The sequence below is a fragment of the Harmonia axyridis genome, chromosome 1 (genome assembly GCF_914767665.1).
Source record: "Harmonia axyridis chromosome 1, icHarAxyr1.1, whole genome shotgun sequence".
Taxonomy (NCBI): Eukaryota; Metazoa; Arthropoda; class Insecta; order Coleoptera; family Coccinellidae; genus Harmonia; species Harmonia axyridis.
In genome coordinates this window covers 67,655,832-67,673,142 of record NC_059501.1, presented here as the reverse complement: position 1 = coordinate 67,673,142, position 17,311 = coordinate 67,655,832, and the positions used below count along the sequence as shown (strand labels likewise).

General features: G+C 34.7%; 1 protein-coding gene across 4 annotated transcripts in view; it reads right to left on the bottom strand.

Moving 5' to 3' along the window:
- LOC123685032 (potassium channel subfamily K member 1-like) overlaps positions 1-17,311 on the bottom strand; it is a 79,536-nt gene that overhangs the window by 23,170 nt on the left and 39,055 nt on the right. The gene's annotated exons all lie outside the window — the stretch shown is intronic.

Below are 17,311 nucleotides of genomic sequence, written 5' to 3'. Positions count from 1 at the left end.
CGTTTGGTAGACCAATGAAATTGGGCTTTTGAGTCATTTTTATGGAAACGTATCATAATAAATTAGCACATACTGTCAACGAAGGCCATTTTGATTTGGATCAAGTCCATTACTTGAATTATTGAAATTTTTCAGTTGTAGTAAAAGTATAGTGTGCAACATGTAGAGAAAGTCCTTTTCTGGCTCGTGTGTTCGCAGCACTCGCCGTTCAGGCTCGTGCGGCAAATTCCACACTCGCGAGAACAGTTGGACTTTCCCCACTTGTTGCACAATATACTATTTCCTACTACTGCACAAATTTATAATACAAGTGATCAACCTGATCGAATTCAACATGACTTTCGCTGAGAGTATCTATGCATTTCTTGCATTTCCGTAGAAACAATTTTTCAAAAGCTCAATTGCATATTGGCATTATTGAAATTCAACAATTGTCAAGATAATATAATTTGGATTTAGTTAAATGATTTGCGACATTATTCGCAATTTCTCTTAATTCTGTTGGTGTTAAATCTGTTTCAGATATAATCCACGAATATAATGCGTAATTATAAATTATTTCAAAATTCGAAACGTAAAATTCAAATTCCGTAATCTGCAATTTTCGTAACAGTCACACCAACTGCCAAGATAAAATATACAAATTTCACTAGGATGTATAATCTGAATTTTTTATTGAATTTCGACACTATTCCACGAATCTCGACTGATACAGAGAAAATATAATAATAATAACAACACCCTTCATTAGCAAAATATACCATTCACAAACAATGAAATGACAGTGATACCTGAACAATAATTCAATCATAATGCTTCTTAATGTAAGAAATCAATAATTTTCTAAAATTATCACAATTTTTTATTTCATCTGGCAATTCATTATATAAAGTTAATCCTTTTACAAGTGTTGACCCTGATGCAGAACAAGTACGAAAAGAATCCACATAATAGTTATTTCTATTTCTTGTATTATACTCATGCACTTCAGATATATACTATATATTTTCAGACAAATAGTTAGGCAGCATTTTATTTTCAATCTTATATATCATTTCTAATATTCTGAATTTAATCCTTTGCCTTAAATTCATCAAATTCAACGCTTCTAACATCAAATCAATTGGAGTTCTTTCATTACACCTCAAGACTATTCTCATACCCCGATTCAAAATTTATCTATGCTATTCGATTTCAAGTTGAAAAATAATGACGCGCAAAAGTCCAAATGAGGTAAAACGATTGCCCTAAATAACAACGATCTAGTCTTGATATCTATTTCGTCACTAATTCTATTTATGAAATGAATTTTTTGTGCCAGCTTCCCCGCAATATACTCAACATTTAAAAATTCAAATTTTGCTCCATTTTTACTCCCAAGTATTTGATTGAAGTTGCTTCTTTTAATATATTTTTGTTTATTAACACTTTTACATTTTCTTCATTAATTTCCTTTAGTCTAATTTCGCAACCAAAAAACATATATTGCGATTTATTTGAATTCACTATTAGTCTATTATCTCCCATCCAGTCATTTATTGTTTCTAGATCTTCATACATAATATTAACCATATGATTACTATTCTCTCCCGTAATATATAACATGGTATCATCCGCAAATGCTAATATCTTACAATGTTTTTTATGTTTTATAATGTCATTTATATATATGAGAAATAACAAATTTCCCAATGTTGTTCCCTGAGGTACACCATATTCATCATCAAATATCGTCTAATACTCGTTGGAGAAGGCATAATTCCAACACTCATGCGTTGGAAAACTCGCTCCTTCGTCGCTCGTTTTCGAATTTCGCATTTGTGTTCGAATAAGAGCCCATTCTGCTATTGTTTTAGAATATACTATTCTCACAGTATGAGCAATACATAGTTTCGAAATTCAGTAAGTTATGAAGAATACGCTACTTTCCATAGTAGTTGCAAGAAAAAAAACCATTTCAATTTCTCACATAGTTGGGAGTTGAAAGCTGAATCAGAACCATAGAAAATTCGAGACGAAAATTGCCCAATAATTTCGTAACCACAAACCGACGGAATTGAGATTTTGGGTGTTAATATGCTCAATTTCAAGCTCCGTGTGGAATTTCAAGCTGATCAATATATCAAAACTACAAAAGATCGAAGAAAAATAGTTGAAAAAGATATTGAACGTAATCACAAATTTGATCTGGTGGAGATTTTCCGTGTCTGCAAAGAATAATCATTTCAAGCTTCGTGTAAAATTCGGGAAGGCAGCGCTATAATAACCATAGACAATATTGAAAAAAAATTACCCAATAATTTCGTTACAACAGATCGGATCTAGTTGAAAATACATTGTTATATCAACATGATGAATGATAGTAGGATGGAGCGAAAATTGTCGAATAACTTTGTTGACAGTTGTTATGTGAAAACATCACTTGTTTTTTTAAATTATGTAGAACAATTCCTTTAGACATTCGCAGTTGTACGCTATGTACTTATCAAACAGGATTTAGGTTTTTACAAAAATGAAGGGATGGTTTCACAAAACAACTGAACAAAGTAACAAGTTATTTGACAATTCTGGCACTAGCCTACTACTTAAACAAAAAAATAAAGAGAAAGTTCAAATTTGCGTAGCTAGACTCGATATTTTTATAGAGTGTGATGAATTGTTGAACTAGTAATTTTTTTTTCATCACCTGAAAAAGAGAACCATAAAACAAATTGACTATAGTGTCTCGGAAACAATGGAAAACAGAAAAAAATTGACGATACCATTAGATCTATTTCGGATAATGGCTACAAACCGAATTTCATGAAGTTATCTCCAGAAAAAAATGAGTTATACAGAAAAAAGAAAATCTAGAGTTTCAGTTTTTTCGGGATATCTTGGGAACCATTCGAGATATTTTGGATCTGTTAACACCAACACACTAATCCTTTAATAACGAAATTTTTTTGTAATTTAAGCCACCCTGTATTTCTAACGGTTTTCGATATCCTTGTAGTCCTTATAGTTCTAACCCTGTATACTACTATGGATATAGAGTTCTATGGTTTTCAAGGGCGCAATAGGTGAATGGATGACGAGCGCTCAAAAGCTCTGGACACAATCACAGTGTTTTTTGGAATTTATCTCTTTTTAAATCGATTCTCATTTGGAAATCATTACATTTGGAATATTCTTCGAACCAGAAGGAAATTGTGTAAAGTTTTTAAAATTTTTTTTTATGAAATATATTAGTTCAATTTTTTTTGTTTTTACTAATTTTTCAAGAGTTTTATAGTTTATACTCAACTCTGTATTTATAGTAATAGTAATAATAATAATAATAATAATAAACTATCTCATCTTCTGGTCATGACCAACAAGGAGATTATACCCAAGTATCTTTCTGACTACCATGATCTCGAATCATTACACCTTATTGTTAAACAATAATATGTCAGCAACACCAGGAAGTTATCCAACCGTCGAGGATATTGAGAATTTTTGGACAGATCAACTGGCTACACCAACCCCCTACAACTCCCAGGCTGATTGGATAAGAAATGAAGAGAAATCCTGTGAGACAATGGAACAAATGCCGCATAACGCAGTTTCTATAGAAGAATTCCATGAAATATTGAAAAACACACACAATTGGAAATCACCCGGCCCAGATGGAATCCACAACTTTTGGTTGAAAAAATTTTGGTGTATACACGGCAGGCTAGTTGAAACTATAAATGATGTTATAAGTAATCCAACGGAAATGCCCAAATTTTTAACAACAGGGACCACTTACCTCTTACCGAAGGATATGCAACACACAGCGGATCCATCAAAATACAGACCAATTACATGTCTACCAACAATATATAAAATCATCACATCATGTATAGCATCTCGTATCTACAAACATTGCGAGACAAATAATATAATGACAGCACAGCAGAAAGGATGTTCCAAGAATGCACTAGGATCGAAGGAACTGCTGATAATAGATTCCATCATATGCAACCAAGCCTTCAAAAAACACAGAAATCTTTTTATGACATATTTTGACTATAAGAAGGCCTTCGACTCTATTCCACATGGGTGGCTGACAAAAATTTTGGAAATATACAAGATCGATCCAATTACAATAAACTTTCTGAAGTATGCAATGTGCAACTGGAGAACGAATATCGAACTCTCTACGGCGAACATAACTACTAAAGATATTCCAATAAAAATGGGAATTTTCCAAGGAGATTCGTTGAGTCCCTTATGGTTCTGCTTGGCGCTGAACCCCCTTTCTAAACAACTGAATGCTACTGAAAAAGGTTTCAATGTGAAAGGAAACAGAAATAATATTGCACTCAATCATTTGCTATACATGGATGACCTCAAACTTATAACAGGCAACAAAAACCACTTGCAAATTATGGTCAAACTGGTGGAAAATTTTTCGGAAGACGTGGGGATGCAATTCGGATTGGACAAGTGTCGTACTATTAGCGTAGTGCGTGGAAAAATCCAAGATGAACCGATAGCTCTCTCCAATGGACAGGAGATAGAAGCAATGAAATCGGACGATCTTTATAAATACCTAGGAATGAAACAAAACCGACGAATAAACCATCAAAGAATGAAGGAAGACTTAACAACTGAGTTCATTAGGAGAATCAACAAAATTTTGAAAACAAACCTCAACAGCAAGAACATGACGAGAGCTATCAATACATATGCATGTTCAATTCTTACATACTCTTTCGGTATCATTCCATGGACCAAAACAGATATGGAAAACCTGCAACGCAAAATGAGAACCTTGATGACGAAAGCACACAAGCACCATCCGAAAAGTAGCATTGAGAGGACGACACTGCCGAGGAATAAAGGAGGCAGAGGTCTGCTAGACATCATGGAACTTGCCCATGGTCAAATTGAATGCCTACGAACATACTTCAAAGACAAATCAGGCACGTCAGAGATCTACAAAGTACTGTGTGAAGCAGACGAATCAACACCTTTACAACTGCACAAGGAGCAATTGTCATACAACCACCAGACAATCCAAGAAAAACTGCAAAGATGGAGAGAAAAGCCCCTACATGGACGACATTTCAACGAGGTGAACCAGGATCATGTCGACATTGAAGCGTCGAACTATTGGCTCACATCAGGTGCGATGTATCCAGAAACGGAAGGATTTCTTTTAGCCATCCAAGATCAAGTGATCTCAACAAAAAATTACTGCAAACATATCATAAAGGATCGAACTATTACTGACGATCGATGCCGTTATGGGTGTCCAACGAACGAGACAATCCAACATATCACGGGAGGATGTCAAATGTTTGCAGGAAATGAATATAAAGAGAGACACGATGCAGTAGGAAAGATACTACACCAAGAAATGGCAACTAAATTAACACTAATTAATTCTGAAAAAGTGCAATACTACAAGTACCGACCGGAAACCATCCTGGAACTGTACTGTACTGGGATCGTACAGTTTTGACTGATAAAACAGTCCCTCACAACAGACCAGATATATTGCTAGTTGATAAACAACAAAAGGCAGCAATACTCATCGACGTAGCAATACCTAATAACAACAACATGCGTCAAAAAGAGGTCGAAAAAATTTCAAAATATAGGGACCTCGAATTTCAGATAAAGCGCCAGTGGGGAATGATATCAACGAGAACTATTCCAATTATCATCTCAACAACAGGAATAGTACCCAAAAATCTCAAGAGAAATATCAAGCAACTAGGACTTAGTGAGTATATATGTAATATAATGCAAAAAGCTGTTCTTTTAGGTACTGCAAGGACGGTGAGAAAATTCCTAGGAAACGAAGGACAGGTCCAAGGATCGCGTGTAAGAGGACCAGAAGTTCGACGAGAACCAGGGGGACCACAAGGACCGGACACGACCGAGCTCTGCCCTTCTGATATTTTAAATATCTGGGATTGAGTGAATGTTCCTCTTAGCGAGGAGTGAGAAGCCGACGGCGAGGAAAAATCCTACGCGTATAGGCAAAAGTCGATAATAATAATTAGTTAGATCAATGATTTTTATATCTATTCAAAAATAATTCGGAAAATATTAATTAAAAAGTCCAAGGAAATAATCCAGTAACAGCATGCCGATTCAAATCGACATAAAACTGCTCTAGAAGTTGTTAACGCGCTACGACCTAAAGATATTAATCTTGCAATATCATCTCAATTCATTCGTTTATTTCCTGCTATCCAGAGAAGTTAGTCTCATAAAATTGATTGAGAAATTTAATAATATACGAAACGAGCTGAAATTCATCAGATTTAATCAAGCAGTTACACACGAAAATGGGAACGTATCGTTGAGGCAATAGCTTGGTGGCTGAGTAAATACAAGAATTCCCAGATGAGCTTTTAACGCGTTTCATTCGAACCATCTTCTCAGTATTCGCACTCAGACGATGAGGGTTAAGTTTTGTTGATGATCACTGCAGATTATGTCAAATTGAAATGGTTATTTGCCTAACAAGAAGAGTGGCATTTTTCCGTAAGAGTGCAGATCGGCAAGTTCGCTTATGAAGTCAAATACGGAAAATGCGGTATTTTTACACATTTATTTAAATCAAATCAATCTTCATTAATTCCTTAAGACATATTATAACGTATAGGACATGTCAACATAAGAATAATTACAATCGAAGTAAAAAGCACATTATTATGAAATTTAAAATAAAATAATTCAAACAATATAAAAAAAGAAAATTACGAAAATAAACAAGTAACTGAAAGATTCAGAGAAAAATTACTTAGTACTATTGAAGCAATTAATAAACAAAAAAAATAAATAAATTGATCTACTTCTTAAATGTTTTATCATCTAACGATTTCAATCCGCTGGGTAAGTGATTGAACAACTGAATAGCGGCAAAAGTGGGAGATGTTTCATATTTACTAGTATTGTGTCGTGGTATGCATAAAATTCCATCATGTCGAGTCTGGTAGTGGTAGTGATGAAAGTCATAACATTTCATCAACTTGTACAGTTTAGATTTCACATGTATAAGAGAGTTCAATACGTCAAATATCCCTCTTTTGAGTTTTTCTATGCTCAACTGATGATTTTTTACCCCTATATTTACGAAACGTGACCCATTCTTATCAAGACCTTTACAAATCGTTTCATTAGGCCCAACTTCATATGTAACGGAGAAAGTATAAACATCGTCTCTGAAACAATGTAAAACAGAAAAAATCTGAAATTAGTATTTTTATATTGCATAATGGCTACAAACCAAATTTCGTGAAGTTATCCACAAAAACAAATGAGTTATACAAAAAAAAAATAAGAAAATCTGGATGTTCAGTTCTTTCGAGATATCTCGGGAACCAATGGAGATATTTTGGATCTGTCCAGACCAACACACTCATCCCTAAATAACGCAATTTTTTTGTAATTTAAGCCACCCTGTCTCTCTAACGGTTTTCGAAATCCTTGCAGTGGCCCTCTAAATAGTTCTAAACCTCTATTTTTCTTGTTTCTAATATTCCCCTTTTCCGAGTCTTTTTCATATTGAAAAAAAAAATTTCAATAGTTTTTCAAATACAGACAACATAATTGAAAACCCCAAGAACTTCTCGTCTTTTGTGGGATCATTCAGAAGAAATGAAAAAATTCCGCACGTATTGGAACACAACAACAAAATTCTCACCGATGACATTGTAAAAGCAAATGAATTTAGTGGATTCTTCTCATCCCTTTTTGAAGATCCTTATAAGTCGTTTACAAAAAAAAGATTGATAATAACTCTACCATATTTTTCAACGACATTTCTGAGGCAGAGATAGAGGCAAAAATAACATCTTTAAATGTCAGCAAGGGCTCCGGTCCTGATTTGATTCCACTTTTTTTATGAAGACCTGTGGTGCCAGCCTGATGAAACCTTTGCACATAATTTATAATAGATCCCTTAAGGTAGGATTGTTTCTAGACAAGATGGCCAAGGTGGTTGCTATACATAAGTCTGGCAATAAGAAGAATATCAACAATTATAGACCTGTTTTCATTCTCGACCAGTTTGGCAAAATGTTCGAATCCTTGGTGACAGACAGACTCTTTCATTTGTCGAACAGTAAAATTTCCAAAGATCAACATGGTTTCTTCAGGGGTCGTTCAGTATTGACCAATTTGTCGCCATATGTTGATTACCTATCAAAGTCAATGGATGATGGTTTTCAAGTAGAAGCCGTTTACACAGATATGGCAAAAGCTTTTAATAAGGTGCACCATAGTACTTTATTGTCGATATTGGAAGATTTTGGGGTCACTGGATCGCTTCTTCAATGGATCGCATCTTACTTGGATGGGAGAAGACTGTACGTGGTGTCGAATACGGAAAATGCGCTATTTTTACACATTTATTTAAATCAAATCAATCTTTATTAATTCCTTAAGACATATTATAACGTATAGGACATGTCAACATAAGAATAATTACAATCGAAGTAAAAAGCACATTATTATGAAATTTAAAATGAAATAATTCAAACAATATAAAAAAAGAAAACTACGAAAATAAACAACTAACTGAAAGATTCAGAGAAAAATTACTTAGTACTATTGAAGCCATCAATAAACAAAAAAAATAAATAAATTGATCTACTTCTTAAATGTTTTATCATCTAACGATTTCAATCCGCTGGGTAAGTGATTGAACAACTGAATAGCGGCAAAAGTGGGAGATGTTTCATATTTACTAGTATTGTGTCGTGGTATGCATAAAATTCCATCATGTCGAGTCTGGTAGTGGTAGTGATGAAAGTCATAACATTTCATCAACTTGTACAGTTTAGATTTCACATGTATAAGAGAGTTCAATACGTCAAATATCCCTCTTTTGAGTTTTTCTATGCTCAACTGATGATTTTTTACCCCTATATTTACGAAACGTGACCCATTCTTATCAAGACCTTTACAAATCGTATCATTAGGCTCAACTTCATATGTAACGGAGAAAGTATGATTTTTTCTCTTTCAACCAAAACGTCCTTAATGACTTTCTTTTCCCCAACGGCCATGTTTTCCCTCTGAGGCCAATCTTTTCTAACTCAGTAGTGTGTTTTGTCCCTACTATCACAAGAAACATGGATATTTCATGTAACCACTTTGTAGCCCAAGAAGAAAATTCACCATTTTTAAGTCTACACAAATCATCCATCGATGTTCGTGATACTTTATCTTCAGCAAGACCAAAGCTATGGAAAATTCAACAGAAATGATAAATTTAACTCGGCTTAAAAAACAATCTTGGACTACATTCTCTAGTACACACGGCTGTTAGAGACATTTCAGCGTAGTATCAGGATCTGAATATTCTTGTTAAGTTCGTTAACTGACAACAGATATTTAAACATTCTCGAGCGATCCTCTCATATTTTATTCGTTTTTTAACGATTAAATATAAATTGTAACGTGAAAATTTCGAAGTGGTTCAGAAAAATTTCACCTTGAATGTTTATTGCCGTAAATAGCTAATAAAGACCAAAATATAATATATGTAAATCAAAAACTTAATCCATTTAGTTGATGCATTTTATTTGCATAACCAAAGTTTACCTTTTGATTGTCAGCCCTCTGAATAAACGATTAACTGATAAACAATGACTCAGAAATAGACTTTAAAATGTCCATTCATTTCCAGAATCGTTTTGTCTTAAAGACCAAGATCTGACCGAATTCTATTTACGGTTCACCTGATATGACTTGTTTACATGAGGAAATTGATTTTTCAAGCAACATCCTCATTGTTGAAATACTCTGATCTCTGACTTGCGAACCAACTGATTTAGTTATCTTTATTTATGGACCAGTTTGAATCTCGTGAGATTCTGGAATAGGTTAGCAAATTCTATTACTATCAATTACTCAACATTTGAAACTGCTTTTAGCGTGATAAATGTTTTTGTTAGAAAGAAAAGAATACTTTATGAGATATGGTTCTGACGATGCTATCGATACGAAATATCGCAAGATACTTGGCATTTTTATTTATCTATTTTAATGTATGCTCTCAACCCGATTGGAAATATTGGATATTTCTTTTCGTATATTCTTCTGATGGGGTAATCAGTTTAAAATTATTATTTTATGTGTATCGGGTGTCCCAAATTCATTGTCTAGTGAGAGGTTTTCTGAATTCCTTCGAACTAGAAAAAAATAAATGGTATACATTTTCGGGCTCGATTTTTGAGATAATTAATTTGTTGAAAACCGTATCTTTATAAATTCAAATGTATTCAAGCTATAAGAGAAAATTGGAGAATGGCGTGGAATAAAATGTTCTCATAACTTTTTTATTACTGGTGCTATAAACATCGTCTCTGAAACAATGAAAAACAGAAAAAATCTGACGACACCATTAGTATTTCTATATTGCATAATGGCTATAAACCAAATTTCGTGAAGTTATCTACAAAAACAAATGAGTTATACAGAAAAAAAAAAGAAAATCTCGATGTTCAGTTCTTTCGAGATATCTCGGGAACCAATGGAGATATTTTGGATCTGTCCAGACCAACACACTCATCCCTAAATAACACAATTTTTTTGTAACTCAAGCCACCCTATCTCTCTAACGGTTTTCGAAATCCTCGCAGTGGCCCTCTAAATAGTTCTTAACCTCTATTTTTCTTGTTTCTAATATTCCCCTTTTCCGAGTCTTTTTCATAATGAAAAAAAAAATTTCAATAGTTTTTCAAATACAGACAACATAATTGAAAACCCTAAGAACTTCTCGTCTTTTGTGGGATCATTCAGAAGAAATGAAAAAATTCCGCACGTATTGGAACACAACAACAAAACTCTCACCGATGACATTGTAAAAGCAAATGAATTTAGTGAATTCTTCTCATCCCTTTTTGAAGATCCTTATAAGTCGTTTACAAAAAAAAAAGGTTGATAATAACTCTACCATATTTTTCAACGACATTTCTGAGGCAGAGATAGAGGCAAAAATAACATCTTTAAATGTCAGCAAGGGCTCCGGTCCTGATTTGATTCCACTTTTTTTATGAAAACCTGTGGTGCCAGCCTGATGAAACCTTTGCACATAATTTATAATAGATCCCTTAAGGTAGGATTGTTTCTAGACAAGGCGGCCAAGGTGGTTCCTATACATAAGTCTGGCAATAAGAAGAATATCAACAATTATAGACCTGTTTTCATTCTCGTCCAGTTTGGCAAAATGTTTTCAAGTAGAAGCCATTTACACAGATATGGCAAAGGCTTTTGATAAGGTGCACCATAGTACCTTAATGTCGATATTGGAAGATTTTGGGGTCACTGGATCGCTTCTTCAATGGATCGCATCTTACTTGGATGGGAGAAGACTGTACGTGGTCGTTAATGGTCAATCATCAGAGCAGGGTGATGTCACGTCAGAAGTCCCGCAGGGTTCCCATCTTGGACGGCTTCTTTTTTCAATTTATTTCAATGATGTCTCAGAATGTTTTCTTAATGCCCACCATAGCTTATATGCCGATGATTTGAAAATTTATCAAAAATTTGTTAATATGGGAGATGTTGTTGCCTTCCAGGAAGAGATATTTTACGTTGAATGTCAAAAATATGTCAGCATATAACTTTCACAAGGAACCTTAATGTTATCAGATCGTCTTTTTTTCTTGACGGGCTTGAGTTGAAAAGAGTAGATATTGTTAGAGATCTCGAGGTCTTATTTAATAGAAAGTTGTCTTTTGAATTTCATATAGATGCGGTAGTCAAAAAAAGTTTCGGGATGCTTGGTTTTGTTTTGAGAATTACTAAAGATTTCGAAAACGCGAACACATTGAAAACCCTGATAAGAAGCAGCTTAGAGTACGCTACCCAAATCTGGAACCCTCATTACCAATAAGTACATTGACCGAATTGAACGAGTCCAAAAAAATTCTTCGAAAGTTTAAATTATAGATTCAATCCAACCAGCTCACCTACAGGCTGTAAAGGTTTATTAATTGAACATAAATTTTTGAGCCTGGAGGGGAGGAGGGCGCTGCTTGATGTTCTTGTACAAGAAAACAAATAACTTTTTCAGTTATCCGTTAATATGCTCACTTATGATAAATGTACCACAGTATCCTGGTCGTACCAGAGCTTTATTTTGGATTCCTGAATCTAGAACTAATCTCTATTATAATTCAATTTTCCCCAGAATAATGCGATTTTACAACTGGCATAATAATGATCTTCACCTTTTCAATCTTGGTTTGGAAACTTTCAGAAGAAGGCTGTCGGCATATCTGTTCAGAAGTTACATGACTTGATTCCGATTAACATTAATATTCGTTTTGTATGTTTTCAACTTTTATGAAATACTTAATTTTTTTGTCTGTTGGTGTTATGCTCGATGCTTTATATATTATTTTTTAATGATTTTCTCATAGAGTGTGAAATTTTCTTTATATATTGTAATCATTGTGAACTTCTGTTATTGGATTTTCTGTTGAGGTTTCTGTTGTAGAAATAAATAAAAAAATAAACACATAAAACCTACATTCTCAATGTGGCTCCAGCTTTTAGATTTCTGAAACTACCAAATGCCACCGATAGATTTCCTAGAAATGTGAGAAAACTACTAATAAAGTCACACTGGTGAATGCTTCAGTCTCTCGGCGCTCGAGGAATCTCAATTAGTCTAAGCGAGCATGAGATTGCAGAAATATATGCCATGCGACCTTTGTGTATCAAGCTCAAGTAATAATCAAGTCAGGCAATAAATATCTAAAATCAAGTCAAGTGAAGCTCTAGTATGTAATTTTTCGCGAGCTCGATTTTCAAGCCAAGTAGTTGGTTAAAATGTCAAGCTATTAGGCTTGATGAATCCCTAGCTTTAATGTGTACCCAACGACACTAGTCTAACGTGTGGATCTAGAAAATAGCATTGTTGACCGTTGCTTGTCTGTTCCAACGTCGCGATCAGTCCACATATTGGTGACAGTGTTGGGATTTAAGTTGGAGCCGGGGAAAGGAATATGTGCCAATGTTTCTGAACATACTGGTCATTTGTTGGGACCAAAGTGTAGAGCCGGCGTTACAGCTACGAACGATTTTGATTGCGCTTCATATTTCAGCTATTGTTTATCCAAAATTGAAAATGAAATTCTACTTCATGAATAGTGAATAATTTGAATTAAATCTGAAGAGAACTGTGAGATAGAAGCTGTATTGTAGGAAATAATACTCAATCAGGTAATAAATCTAGCACCTTCTGGGTATCCATTATACCTATAGAATGCATATAAATGATCCGTGTATTATTAGCGACATTCATCCGATCAGTCAATTAAATTCAACTATTCAGTCTACCTGATGCCCCTATTTATGGAATAATTGTATCCCGTAATTGATGCCACTGGTGCGTTAACCGAGTTTCTGATAACGGACTGAAAGTTCTCCCATGATATAATTCATGGTTGGCTCCAATCCGTTCAATTAGTATTGGATCAATTTGGTGAACCAAGTGCTCCACAATGGACTTTGATGATTGAAAATTATGTAAATTATGAAAAAAGGTATCCAACAACATGTAAAGAAACACTAATTTTTACTGAACAATAAAAATGCTTTTCTTGTTAGATTCACACTGTTTGTTCACAATTTGTAAGATAATCACGAAGCTGTCTTCCTCGTTCTCTGCCAAGAGGAAATTTCATTCATCCACGATATTTGAACTATCAGAAAGATTGGGGTTGATCTTGTCCGGATCTTATTGCCCTCTAGTCTGAGTTGACAGTACTTGAGACTGTATATCGAATTTTCTCACTCCACTGTCTCAACCTAGAAGAAATTACTTCTGACTTGAGATAGTTTAGCTTTGAGTTTTGAATAAATTCAGTATCTACATGGGTTCTAGCCAATACCCAGACAGAAGCTTCCGGCTCAGGAATTAGATCAAGAGGGCAGCTTTTCTTTGAGTATGTATGCAAACACCAGCGGACTTGGTGAGCTGAACAGTAAGCGACAATATTTAGTTTTAGCCTCAAGTCTTTCCAAAGTTACTTTAGCGATTGTCCATATGTTTTCTTCACTTGAGCCTTATGTTCATTGGTATACCTAAATATTCGTACTGACTTCAGAATTTGATCACTCAGAAGAATCCTCCATCATTTTTCAATGATATTGAGGGTTATTAGAATTCGACATCCTTTATGCTCTATCCATACATTTTATACTGTACGACTAGGCTCGATAACAATTGTAATAGAACTTTGTCTTCTGGTCATCTCCGGCAGATGAAGCTACTTCAGTTTTCCCTATGTAAATAGGTTGAGGTAACCTCAATCCTCCATGAAATCTCAATTCTTGTTTAATACAGTTTCGACAACGATGTTGTCATCTTCATATGTTTGAAATCACTGATGATTAACCTTCAGTTTCTGATGTTTAAAGTTCTGTCAATAACATTCTAGTGAACAGGAAGTATTTCAACTCCGTATTCTATTATATGCGAATTAGAGACCGATTTGCGACAACTCGATCTTTGACTGATGGGTGCTTAGATGAACAAGGCCATCCTGTAACTGTCCGAACGGTTTACCGCCGGATGAGGTCTTTTGGACTGCAGCATTATCGACCCCAACTTGTGTTACCTCTGACGGTTGAGCATCGCCGGCAACGATTACAGTGGTGCAGAGAACTTCAATATTGGAATGTGGAATGAATGGTATCAGGTCGTCTTTTCTGATGAATCTCGATTATCCTTGGGTGCACATGATGGTCAAAGAAGGGTTAGACGACGTCGGGGAGAAAAACTTGAACCTCAGTTTGATGTTGAGCTCCTATTGCACATGCAAGTAGGGCTTTATTCGAGGTAACATGACAGCGCTGCGTTACATTCAAGAAATAGTGGAGCCATATGTTCTCCCTTACCTTAACCGGCTCGAGAATTCAATATTTCAGTAAGATAATGCCCGACCTCATGTTGCTAGAGTTAGTTAAAACTCTTTCGAAGCGACCCATGTGAATCTCTCGCCATGGCCGCCCAGATCCTCCGATCTTTCGCCCATAGAGCATGTTTGGGAGATCATGGGTAGAAGGCTTGGGAATTTACCCCAAAACACACGGACTTTGGCGGCTCTGAGACATGAAGTACAGGTATCTTGGGCTAGTATTCCTCAAGAAGAAATAGACCATCTTATTGCATCACTGTCGAAACACATTATTGACAAATTCATTGAACAAAAATTGTAAAACCCTCAACACACAGGACAGTTTGTTCTTTTTTGTTACAGTTCCTTCGATAAGACCATTTTCCGTTTATTGGCGAATATCTTTTAGGTGGCCGTTATATGAATCCCACTGTCGTTGCCAGGCACAGTATATTGAACGCGATACTGCTGCTTTGAGGTCTGAATATGTGATAGCGGAACTATTATGTGTGGGCTTGTGTGTTGCTCCAGACAAGTGAATATATAAAATATCTTTGTTGTTTGGGGAAGCAGAGCTAAAAATGAACACATAAATACATTAACAGAAATTGGCCTTCATGAGATGTAATGATTCAAAGAAAACAAAACGTAATCAACGAATCTTTGATTGATAGAGAAAAAAGAGAGTTGAGGACGATGAAGTTGTTTGTGAAAGCTTCAAATCGAAATGGAAATTGTTTTGGGTACTTGTCAAAATAATTTCCTGGTATTAGCACGGAAAAAATTGAAGCCGGTATATACTGGCTTTAATTTTGATAGTTTTCAATTAAGGCAACTTGTTGAAGATGAACAATTCAACACGTGAATGAACGACACTAAGAACATTAAAACTATGGAAAAACTATATCAATAACGACCAACGACTATTGTTGGAGCCTTCAGCAAAACTACCCTACTTAGCTCAATGCTAAAAGTCATATAAAACGAAATTGTTCAATGATAAGTGACTAAGGTATGTGAATTTTGCAATAAATACTTAAATCTCTGTGTTAACGTTAATAAATACGTCACTCTATTCGTTCGTTTCATTTTTGAACTGAAAACAGTAATAGTTATGTCGTAAAATGTTCACAAGTTGAAAATAAAAAATGCTAAATGCATCATATCTCAAAAAATTGAAAAATCAAATTCGGGAGTTATTCTAAATTTTGCACTAAAAGATTAATAAAAACCACACCATGGGTTCATGTTCATGGTAAATGGAAGGAACTATTCACTATGAGCAGTTTCAATTTTATTATATCTAGGATCCTACGATATATTACCCAATTTATTTATATTATTCCTGGATTTTGGGATTGCTAATAAGTATATGTAAATTTTGTCATCTTTTGCAGATCACGAGCTGCTACTGCAGTAAACATAGATGCTTTCATTGCTGTTATAATAGAGACATATCTGGTTTGAGTAATGGTGCTGAAAATTGACCTCAACAACAATTTCCCACAAGAATTATGGCCTCTCCAATAGAGGATTTCGCATGTTCCGTACTTAATTGCATATAAAATTTAATTAAACTAGGAATTGAAACCATTCGCAACGTGGCAGAGCGGCTAGTTGTATTATGAAGATGAATTGCAGATATTTGTGATTTTTGAAAAAATATTTCTAGACTGTAAAGGTACGAAAAGTCGTTGTCACGCCACTGTATTTTGTTGATTCGAACCGTTTAGTTGTACGTAATTTTACTATTTTGATACTGCGAATAAGTTCTGAATCTCCTCTATGGTTTCAGTACCCGTGTCTATGGATAATTTCTAACCTGAATTTGTGAGTGGATTTTTCAAGGTTTTATTTGAACATTATGTTTTCTGCAGAAATGTTCTAAATGCAAACAGATTTTGTGTACATGTATAGAATAAAAATTTCAAGCAATGTGAAAAATTTCATGTATTGATAACGTCATCATAAACCATAAATTCAAGCAGTATGGGGAGAAAGATACCTAATATTTTGATAATAAGGGATCCTACTGAGATTAACTTTTTTGAGTGAATATAAAATTAAACCAAGCATTTTGCCAACTTTCCTGTCAGCAAAATAATAGAGTTCCGTTCATCCGCGCTCCAATTGAGCACTTGGAGACAACAGAACTGTGCAAGGCTGCAATTGAAATTCCAAGTCAGTGCTTTCTTTATTCCTTTCTAACAGAGAGGTATTTCAATATAACACTTATCAAGCCATTGCCTTGCTTGTACAGTATTTTATCTTATCAAAAAACAGTGTTTTATTACTTCACGAAACTTGTTTTCATCCATTCACCAAACAACAATGAGTGCACACTATATGGTCCAATTCATTTCAACAATACCATGGAAGTGAGTGAAGAAATGGGCAATACATCAGCTGGTCCAGACGTCATTAAA